The 11111-nt window shown below is 46.7% G+C and overlaps 1 protein-coding gene across 4 annotated transcripts in view; it reads left to right on the top strand.

The window, feature by feature from the left end:
- Window positions 1-1508: 1508 nt before the first annotated feature.
- Window positions 1509-11111, top strand: part of LOC137860915 (uncharacterized) — a 128900-nt gene continuing 119297 nt past the window's right edge. For all 4 annotated transcript variants that reach the window (XR_011099250.1, XR_011099253.1, XR_011099252.1 and 1 more), the window contains exon 1: window positions 1509-1757. The gene's annotated coding sequence lies outside the window, so the exon portion shown is untranslated. The remainder of the gene's footprint in view (window positions 1758-11111) is intronic.

Below are 11111 nucleotides of genomic sequence, written 5' to 3'. Positions count from 1 at the left end.
TCTCGAAATACCATGGTCCTGAGAAACCTCGGGCCAAAGGCATCTGCACTGAAAAGCACCGGGGTCGTGGTACGAGGCAGCAGGCTGGAGATGCAGGCTCCCTGTGTGGGCACTTGATCAGTTCAGTTCCCAGGACATCTGTGCAGCTAGAAATCACCTTCATGTTGTGTGAGGGTGAGCGTAACGTGCTCAGCCCTGCTTGGAGATAAGGCACAGGGAGGGCTGGCTGCTGGCTTACCCCTACGTGGCCGTGCCTGTGTAGGAGGCAAGGAGGCTCCCACGATGAAAACCAGGAGGGCGTGGAGGCTTGCACAGAGCTTTTCTCTCAGAGGAGGTGTGTGGGAGGCCTGCTCTGATGTGGCCAGCACAGGAGCACCTGAGAAAAGGAGAGGACAGGAGCCTACTTCTGCCTCCCAGCCCTAGCGTGCAATGGCTGTTGGAGCGAGCCTGTGACAGGCCCTGCTCTTCCCAAAGCATGAGGGAAACGCCTCAGGTTATGCGTGGGCAGGCTGCTGTGGGCTCGCAATCATGTTGCAAGGCTCCAGATGTGCACCTGAACAGCCGTGCTCCATCGATTCAAGGGCAGGAGGGAACGGCCTAATGCCATACGTGTGTGGTGTAAAGACTTCTGCAGATGTTGGGTTCAGCCCCTGGGGCAGGGGGCTTCTCCTGGAGCCCTGCTTTCCAGTGGGGCTTCAATCAGATCCTTCTGGCCCAAAGTGCAGTGTGAAACCCAGACAGATTGGTGGCACCACGCCTGGTGGCACACGGAGCTGCAGTGCTGAACCACAGAGCCATGCTGCCTGCTGCCAGGTGCCTGGTAACGCTGTCCTGCACCCTGTGTCTGTGCTGGCACTCCTGTAACACACCCTGCAAAGCAGTTGTGCTCCTGGAGCCTAAGAAAACCGACGGACAAGGGCTGTTGCTCTAGGAAAGAGCCAGTGTGGGCTGAACCAGGTTGTGTCAACATCGCTGCTTCCTTCATGAGGGTGAACTGCAACTCCAGGGAGAACTGAGCTCTTCTTGGGAAGGCAGCATGTGCGTGGGGAGTCAGCGGGATGGGCTGGAGTTAACACAAGCGCCACAGCTCCATGAAATCTGTTGGAAGCACTCAGGTGTGCTCACCTCCTGTGCCGGGTGGGATGGAGCAGCCTGGCCTCAGCACAGGGGCACGAGGCTGCTCGTGTCCCACTTGAGATCCTTCATGCAGCCGGAGTCGAGCAGCACCTAGGTTCTCACCTCCCGAGGGTGTCTGGCATCCTTGGCAGGGTCTGAGCACCATGAGGAGGACAACGACGAGCCCTAGGTTAGCGCTGTGATGGGATAACTGTTTGAAAATTGAAGTTAGGCATTTTCATAGAAAATTATTCTCTGACCCCATCCTCTGTGTTGGTGATGAAGACGGAAAGGAAAGGAGCTGTTTGTTAAACGAGGCCTGTTCTTCAAGCCCTGCAAAAGCTCTCAATAAGTTAATTGTTGACCAGATTATTCCTATCTCTCCCCTCTTGGTGTCTGTGGTCCTGTTTGATTTATGTCAGCTGAGAATTTGACCTAAATGGAAGTGCCCAGGTGAGGAGGAAGGCTTGTAAAGCTCTCAGGTCACACCTGTGTGGCATGGCTCTCAGTGCTGCAGTTCACTCCTGAGCTTGGAGGAGGAGAGGGCTGTAGCTACATCGTGCCCATGCTGCTGAAGGTGGAGGTGCTGCACCCTTGGAGAGGCAGATGAGGACTTCTGTAGTGGAATTCAAAGTTCCCTGGTATGCTCGCCCTTGGTTTGCTTTTAGCTGAAATGATCTGGCTGCTCAGCATGCAGAGAGGGGGCTGTACCTGCACTGAGCACTCTGGTTGTTCCGTGTGCTCTGAGCAGCATCCAGGGGGTAAGGGCTGATGCTGGCATCCTCCGTCGTGTTGTGTGAGTGTACCCTGGTGTAGGCTTTCTAGGAACTGCTTCTCAGTAAGGGAAGTGTTTGGCAGAGCAGGGCTTGGGGCTGCCTACCTGCCATCTCCTTTGCTCATCACTAGTTTTCCTTGTGTCCCTGGGTGCTGCTGAGCGATATTGAAGCTTGGATAGAAGCGCCGAGTTGGCAACTTTTAATATTGCTGAAACATAATCAGCTTTTGCTTCTACAGCAATTAGCATGTTATTACCCATAATGTTTTGCATGGCAATTTTCTTGTAAACATTTGTACTAATTCACCATAACCTAATTATTTTTATGACATGTAATTATGAAATATTTTTGGAGGAGGAATGGTTTCATTTTCTATTTATACCATTATTTCCTGGAAATAGCAGATATTTTTAACATCAGGAAATACATTTTTCCCCTTCACCAGTTAGCTTTTATTTTTATTTTATTTACTGCCTCAACTTGCCTGGATAGCTCAGTAGCTTGGACCGCACTCTTACAGAGACGTGTGATGGGTTCCAGAAGAGATTAATTGCACTGTAATTTGTGGTAGCATAATACTTAAATGGAAGAATATTACAGGTGTTTTTCTTCACTGCTCAGTGGGTAGATGTGGTGAGTCCCAGTAACAGCATCTGCCATAATGTCCCTTTTCTAAGTAGTTAAGGAAAGAGTGATGTGGCGGAGCTGTTTCAGGAACGCAACCCGTCTGAATGCAGGATCTCTTGCGGGAGATACTGGTGGCTTTTGGTGTCAGGAACTTACTGCTCAAGCCTTAGATCTGGGAGGGCTGGCATCCCTGGACTCTGCCAGCTTGCTTTCTGGCTTGGCGTGGCTGTGTCAGCATGCTGAGAGGATGGGGAAGCAGGGTACCAGTAGGTGGGTGGGGATGTTTGCCACCTTTGCTTAAAGATACTGGCAGAACAAGAGCAAGGAGAAACATCCAGGCTTTGGTTCTGGCCCCAAAGAAAGACTGTAAATCTACAGAGGCAAATACAAAAATAACGTCTGGAGCAGAGCAGTGGGGAACTCAATCTTTAGGGAACCTTGTGGGATGATGTGAGAGGTAATTTTGAATCCCTGCAGCTTGGGAAGGAAATTGAATTTGTCTTGCCCGCTCCCCACATGTATTCTGCTCGCTTGGTTACTGCACCAAGCAGGGAGCTGCTCACCCTACTTTAAAAGGTTGCAGCAGTAATCACGCTGGTATATGTTGCACATGCTCAGCCAACATCTAATGGCAAGAGGCCTTCCTTAATCTCATTCACGGAGCTGCTGTATAGAAAATGTGCAGAATTCAGGCTTAATCTTAATAAGCATGAAACTTGGCAGGCTGAAAGACTTGTATGTCTTGCCTGATCTCCAGTCTGGAGAGGTCTCAAAATGGAGCAATGTGTAGCACATTGACATGCTAGAAGAATTTCTACAAAAAAATGCATTTTTAGATGACTGCATGTCATATAAATGAGATTTATTTCAATGCCTGTCATGATAGTTGAAGCAGTAACAAATTCAGTAATTGCTAACCCTGTGGTCACACAAGCTTTGAATGTTTAACTCTAAGCTACATTTATAGATCCAGTCACAGCAACTTTTAAATAGTATAGCCAGCCCTTATTATATCCACCCTTCTATGCAGAGAGGCGAGTGTCCTGGTTGGTGTCTGTGTAGCTGTGCAGTGTGCTAGCCATGTTGAGCATGCTGAGTGTTACAAGCAGACTGCTGTCTCAGAAGTTGCCTAAAATCATCTGTTAATCCTGTGATACTGATGAGGAATGTGGAAATTGGGTTAAGGAAAATTCACTGGCTTTTTTAATCTTTCTTGATGCTGGATATTAGTGCGAAGTCACACTTCCAGAAAGCCTACAAGTAATCAAAGGTGCAGATCTGAAATGATACAGTGATTTCTGTGACTGCAAGACCTGAGAATTGAAGTGGGCTGTTATGTGGAGAATTTTAGCAGCTTTTCGCCCTCCCCGAATGCCAGCAGCCTCCCCAAAATTCCCTCAAAAGCGACTTGCTCAACAGCCCTTCTTAAATGAGGTTGCTTTACTGGTGGGGATATTCATTCTCTGTCAGAACCGAGAAGGTGACTTACAAAGTTCTTTCATCTCCAAAACCCAGTATTATCCTTGATCTTTCTGCAGAAGTAATGAATTGAGATTGTGCTGTAATGTCTATCTTATGAAATATCTTGAAAATGAAGTGAACTCTGCACTGAGTTGTGACGCAGCTGATACTATAACTGAGGTATCTGTTAGCAGAAGTTAGTTACTTTGAGCCCAAACATTGCTGTGATTTTATTTATTTTTTTCAGGGACTATGCATCAGCAAGGATGTTTGTACATCAACAAACAGTCAAAAATGTGTCAAAACCTGGTGTTGTGTTTGATGCTTATCAGCTGAGCTCCCTTAAGGCACCCCCAATAAGCATGCTGGCCAGGGATTTTGAGAATGAGTCAAGGATATCTAAGAGGTCCCAAATGGCTGGTAAACATTTTCCCATCCTGCTGATAGCATAGGAGGGGCGCTTCTGTACATGATGAGTTTTCTACCTGTGACCTGTAAGTCATTAGCAGTACAGGTGTATCTGGAACTGATGAAAATGAGCTGTTCCTGTTATTCTAATAGGTATAGGGAATTGTACGTTTAAACTTGTTGTGAGCAGATAGAAGGGTGTTTCTGTACTTCAAAGGTATCTACTAAAAATCGGACTTTTTTTTGGCCTTGTCTAATATTACAGAGGTCAGGAAATTGGAAATGGCAGTTCATTGCAATGGAAAAGTTTCCTAGCTTATAACTGGAAATAACACAGTCAAGAGGTTTCTGATATGCTCTGATATTCTAGAAGTTATCTATCAGGTCGTGGCACTGCTTTGTGTTTTTGCGGAAACGGGTAAAATATGAAAATAAATAAAAAGAAGTATGCAGAGAAAAAGGGCATCTCTTCTCTATCAAGAATCTTATGAAAAATCCATCCCTTATCTCTGCTGGAGGTCTTATGAAGACTGAGTTAACTGTCTCTAAGACCGCCTGAGCCGTATCATATTTGGAAGTAGCCAGATCAGTATCATCAACTCATAAAAACAAACAGAACACCCCCAGAATATCCCATCTGCCTCAGCTTCACTGACAAAGCACGTTCTCCTCAGCCTTTGACATAACCTGGTGTGCTGCATGCTTTACATATATGTAAAAATAATACTTTATTAGCATATATTGCTGCGAGGCTTGGCAGAAGGGGGTTGGAGACAGGCAGCTTGCAATGGGCGATCTTCTTGAAGCAGCTGTCTTAGAGTGCTTGTCAAAACAGATTTTAAAATGACTTTAAAAGGTCATGCAAGTGTCAGAAGGTTATTCTACAGTGTACCGATCTGTGTCAGCGTGGCGGTGGATGAAACTAAATGTACAGCTGACAGGTATCTGAAAACCCAAAAGTCAAATGTGTATGATCTCATAATGGCCGTGAATCTCATTTATTTGCTGTGATTATGCCTGAAATGTGCTTGTGGGTTTTGTAGTGCCAGGATATTGAGGAAAAATCACAGGAGCCAACAGATGGACCCATATGTGTATGAGAAAATGGTTGAGACATAAGTGTTCAAAATTTATGGTCGCCATAAAGACCTGTGGAAATGATTGATTCTGCTCATTGCACATGCAGATCGTGACAGATATTAGAATAAAGTAAGAACTGATAGCCTCTGATCTAGGAATTAAATTTTTCCTTCCATGATGTCATTATGATGTCATACTTTATTGCCTATAATTTTAAAATCCATCTGGGTCCAGAGCTGTTGTCACCATGCTGAGGTTCATGTGTATGACATCGCACAGTGTGTCAGCTCCTGTCTCTGATGGCAGTGCTCTAATCATTGGGCGGTGCTTTTCATTTAATCTCTTTTTTTTCCCTTATGTTTGTGATTTAAAGCGCTTTCCTGTCCTGATATGGGAAGTTACTGCTTTCTCGGGGCATATCATGTTCCAGAACAACTGTTGCTGTTTCTGACGAGGCAGTGTAATTTGGAAAGGTCTTCGGAGGGCAGTGAGTGCAGTTCTTAGACGCAGTTTATTCAGAAAAATATGGACTTTTTTGGCCTGGAGGTCCCTGTCAGGTTGAAAATGATTGTTAGGGGATGAAAGGGTGACTGGCGCATGTAATCCCTGTGTCCTTTGCCTCCTCTCTCCCAAAGGCATACTAAACTGGTGTTCTCTAAGAGCAAATAGGACAGAGAAGAAATATCACCTGGTCACTGAGGCTGCAGGCCAAGATGTGCATGTGGCCAGGTTAGCTGGCAGATTGTCACGGCTGTCATTGGAACGTGCCATCTCCAGCTCAAATGTGAAATCCTTGAATAAAACAGACCACGGGGGAGAAGTGGCGTGCTGAACCCCAAGATGTTCTTAATTCCTGTTCCAGGGAAACATGTCTTACCTCACCAAGGTTGAAAAAAGGTCCCAGGGCCAAGGGCCTTCCCTAAGAAAAGGTGCTCCTGAGGGGCACAGTGAAAGCAGGCCATGGCGTGGGCTGCTTGGCTTTAGCGAGCTACTGGTGCTGGTGTTCAGTTACCATGGCGATAAGCATGGCTACCGACCAGGCCTCAATCCCTTTTTCCTGGCCAGTGGGTGAGAGCCCGGAGCAGAGGCCTTACTACCTTGCTCCAGTGCTTTATTTTTTTTCAGGCGAGAAAGGGAGAAAGGCTCATGGGCCTTCCATTGATATCCTCCTCCTGCCTCTAGTGTTTCCTCACCAAGTGCAGCACGCGGTAGCCCTCTTCATCCCTTTGGACTTCCATCTGTAAAACGATATGCTGGTTATTTTTACAGGAAAGGATTATTTTGAAACCGTGGCTGCGTCCCATCTTCGCTTCAGCCTCCTTCCCAGCTGGCTGAATTGTATCTGGATTCCCTCTGACAGAAGGGTAGGCACAGGAGCAAAGTCTGTCATTTTCTTTGCAAAGCCTGTGGTAGCAGATTGCAGAGTTTTCTGTCAGTTCATTAATTACGGGGGCTTTAACTTCCGAGACTAGCAAACACTGGAAATACCAAGGTTGCCTCTCAGATGTTATAAATAACCCGTTGGGTAGCTCTGAATTGGAAGAGGGCTCACAAGCTGCCAGGTTTCCCTTGTAGTACCTGTGGCTCGGAGCAATGTTAATTGAAGAGCCGGCACTTTGTTGGCACCACAGCTCACGCAGTGTGGAAGCAGCAAAGAGCACACGTGGGATGCCTGGCCCTGGAACGACGGGCTGGGCTTGGCGTGAGATGTTGCCAGGGTACGGGCATGTAGGAACCACCGCCCCAGAGTAAGGTGATATTCTTCTGGGACTGTGGCTGATCAGTTGTCTCAAGACTGCACCAGGAAATCTTAGCAAGTTGACAGCGATGCCGTGAGCTTAGTTTCTCTGGTGGCTGCCAGCTACTACAGGAGGAAAAAACAAATCAAAAGCATAGCAGCAGCAGCAACAGTGACACTGATGAGGGGGGAAAAAAAAGCCCCTGTGGTGCAGCTGGCTACTTGCTCAATGCAACAGCACCAGAGAGGAAATTCCTTCCCAGTGCTCACAGGTGATCAGCTTACACATTGAAGCATGAAGTTTGATTACCCTTGTAACATTTTATTAGCTTGCATAGCTGCAAATGTTATTAATGCTCATAAAATTATCCAGTCCCTTAAAATGTCTGTTCCACTGGTGCGCGTCTCCATGACTTCCTGGGCAGTGGATTCCAGAAGTGACTGTACTGGGTCAAGTCGTATTTTTCTTTTATTTGTCTCAAATCTACAGCCTTTCTGTTCCATCAAGTACCCTCTGTTTCCCTTTTAAATTAAGGGCCTGGTTAATGTGAAGCAGCAAACCAGTTTTCACTGCAGACTGTGCTTTTACGTACTGCAGTCAGCCTTTCCCTATTTTTTCTCTGATTGAGAGCTTCTAGAGCATGGATGTATCCTGTACTCCCTGGGTTAGAGGGGAGCTGTCTATACGTGCATGTCACATCCATCCCTTGCCCTTGTCACTACTTTGGTAGAATGGCAGGTGTCAGAGTGGTGGCTGCTGTTTCTGTGGGGAACAGGAGACAGCCTGCTTGCCTGCCCCGGGGAGGAGGCAGCCAGGTGAATTTGGCAGGGCTGCACGTGCATGTAAGGCTCAGACTGAAACCTGCTTCACTTGTGGAGGTTCTTCTCCAGCTTTGACATGACATCCATCTCCATTTTCTACATACAAATATATACATGTGTTTGTAAGTAACCTATAGATACAGACATACATACACATTCACAAGTATGTCTGCATCTATACAGAGGCACATGTATTTACTGTGGCACCATCCAACCACCTAGGGACCTTCCTGGGTGACTCGGGTGCCAGTGGCTTGCTGCAGGGGATCACCGCCCCCTGCTATGTGCCTGTGAGGGATGCTCTTGGAGGCACAGTAATAACAGGGAAGAAAAATATTGCTCTGGGCTGTGTGTCAGCAGACTTCAGACGCAATGGGGCCCGTGTTTCCAGACAAGCCTTTTTAGCTAATTAGCTTAGTAAAAAAAAAAAATAAAATCTATTTCTCCTCTAAAATTCCCTGCCATCTATCTACCTAATAGAGTTGAGCAGCTATATATTGTGTGTTAGGGTATGCAGTGCATCTTCTGCCTCCAGTATTTATCTCATTGCTCCCAGCCTGGTCTCTCCATCTCTCTGTCTGCAAGAGCAGCCAGGTTGCTCAGGCTGACCACTCGTCCTGGGATCCATGGTAGTGCAAACGTGATGGAGCTCTCCTCCCCTTGTGCCTTCTCCTTTGCTATCCCATGCCAACTCAGCTGTGCCCGTGCCCTTGCTTGCCTATTTGTGTTCCTGTAAGAAACATCCAGCAAGAAAAGGATAAACTGGTGCAACCGTATGGCCTGGGTCAGGGGCCTTCTCACCTCAATTTGTAAAACTTTTGTAAGGTTGCAAGGGTGTTACCTCTGCTGTTGCCTCTGGAGCTGGGATGGGGCTCTGGGGATACCAGTGAGGGCTGTGGTCGAAGCCCAGTGGGTGAGTGCTGGACAGAGGAGAGCTGTGGGCAGCGGGGGCACCTGCTGATTTGCAAGTCAGAGAGACAGATCATCCCCTTACAAAACTAGCTGCACATCCTGCAAAAGCAAGCAGGGGCAGTTAGCAGCATCTAGGCTCCAAGAAGGTCAGATCAGAAGCAGGGACAGACATGCTGGGTTCCCTTGCTGTTACTGTTGGGGGTTCAGAGCTGTTCCATCCTAGTAGGGATGAATGCAAGGGGTCCACTCTGGCATGGTGGTGCTTTGGCTGCAGCATAACTCAGACTGGAGGATGCGACCCCTGAATTCTGGCCATGTGGCCAACCATTTGTAATCAAGTGGGAACATCTTGTCTGGAAAGACATGTAAATGTCGCAGACCCACATGGCAGCAATTTTCACCTAAGATCTGTTTTTTTTTTTGGATGTTTCAAACTCCAGCCTCCAGCTGTTGGATTGCAGTTAGCAAGATTAAAGAGCCATTAATATCAGAAATCATTTTGTGTAGGAATGTACAGACCAGAGTCAAGTTACCTTTTAACCTTCTTCTTGGGAAACTGAATTGACTGAACTCCTTAAGGTTCTCACCTTAAGGCTGGATTTTCACACCCTAAATTATTATTGCAGCTATTATTTGAACTCTCCATTTCTGACACTTTTTTTTTTCCTCTCACAAGTGTGAATACAGAAACTGGACACAATGTTCTTGACAGCATCAGGTAGCAATGCAAAGTACGCCTCCCGTGTGCTCCACCATGCGGAGGAAGCGTGGTGCTGGAAGCTTGCGTTAGTCAGATGTCTACCCTGACCTTTGCTTGCTGCCCCGAGCAAGGCTCACTAAACCCGCTTCCAAATCCCAGTGAAGTGTGTTGCACTTGACGATGATGTATGCATGTGGGTTGTCAAGTACTTAGGGATGACAAATGCTTGTTAAATGGTGAGCTGGTTGCTTCTTTCCTGGGCTCCGTTTTTGTTCGCAGCTCTCTAGATGTTTGAATAGCGTGGAGCCAGCTTCTCTGGCTGGAGGAGAGGTGCTGCTGCGATGAGTGGGTGTTTGTCTTGGATCTTCTTTTTGTCTGTTTACAGTCTTGTGTTTGCTTGTGTGTAATTGTTAAAACGGATTTCCTACGTGTTGGTGACCTGTCCAGTTACTGTACGATTACCCTTTGCATTTTCTGCAAATGCTTTCAGCCATTTGCCGACTTGTTGCTGAAAACCTTTGAATATTAACACTGTGCTTCTGTGCTCTGGCCCCTACTTCATATATCTTTTTACTGCACTGCTTGTTTTAATAACAGAAATTAAAGTGTTGGGCAACGGTTTATAAAACTGTTTAAAAACAGAACAAAAAAAACAGAAAATCCTGGAACAGAATGCCTTTGTTGGCTAGAGTTAAGGTTTGTAAATATTTATTCTTCACGAGCAAAAAATATCAGACTGTTGCGATAGGAAAAATTGGGCAATTCAAATTTAAAGTGGCAGCCCCCATGTACAGACGGCGTGCCTGTGGAAATGTTGATGGGCCGGAACCAACTGGTAGGCGAGCTCCTCCATCACCGGAATTTGTAAGAGCACTTTCTACCCTTTGCTGTAACTTTAGAAATAAACAACAGTGCATTTGTATTCATTTTTCTCTCAGTTTATCCCAGTTCACAACCTACCACTGCACGTGGCACCTCGCTTCCAGTCCACTAAAATGTTTCAGAGGCAGTATTGTCCTAAACAAACACCTTTGCCATAAAAACCCTGAAGTGTGTTTGAATGTGAAGCGTGTGAGAGAAGCTCTATCAGGTGAGGTCGCTTGGCAGCCCTTGCTCCTTGAGTGATCGACCCACCCTCGTTGTGCCAATTCTTTGCTTGGCCCCCGGGTGTGGCAGCGCATGTGGATGTCGACCGGCGCGTTCTGGGAGATAATTCTGTGCTCTCTGGATGCAATGGGAAGACCTTGAAAATGTTTTCGTGAAAGAAAAACAATATTCTATGGCAACTGGCTGGCCTTCAGAGTGTTTTATAAGCAGAGTAAGGCACGGAGGATGTTATGCCAAGAAGGACTTACATAAATCGCTTTCTGCTAAGATGCAACGTGAAACCCTCCGACGCGGCTCTGTTTTCTCACTCGCTTTTGGCTCTGCTTCTCTCGCTGCATTTTGAAGTAGGGTGGAACGGTGATCC

Source organism: Anas acuta, chromosome 9 (genome assembly GCF_963932015.1).
Source record: "Anas acuta chromosome 9, bAnaAcu1.1, whole genome shotgun sequence".
NCBI lineage: Eukaryota > Metazoa > Chordata > Aves > Anseriformes > Anatidae > Anas > Anas acuta.
This window is presented reverse-complemented; position numbering and strand designations above follow the sequence as displayed.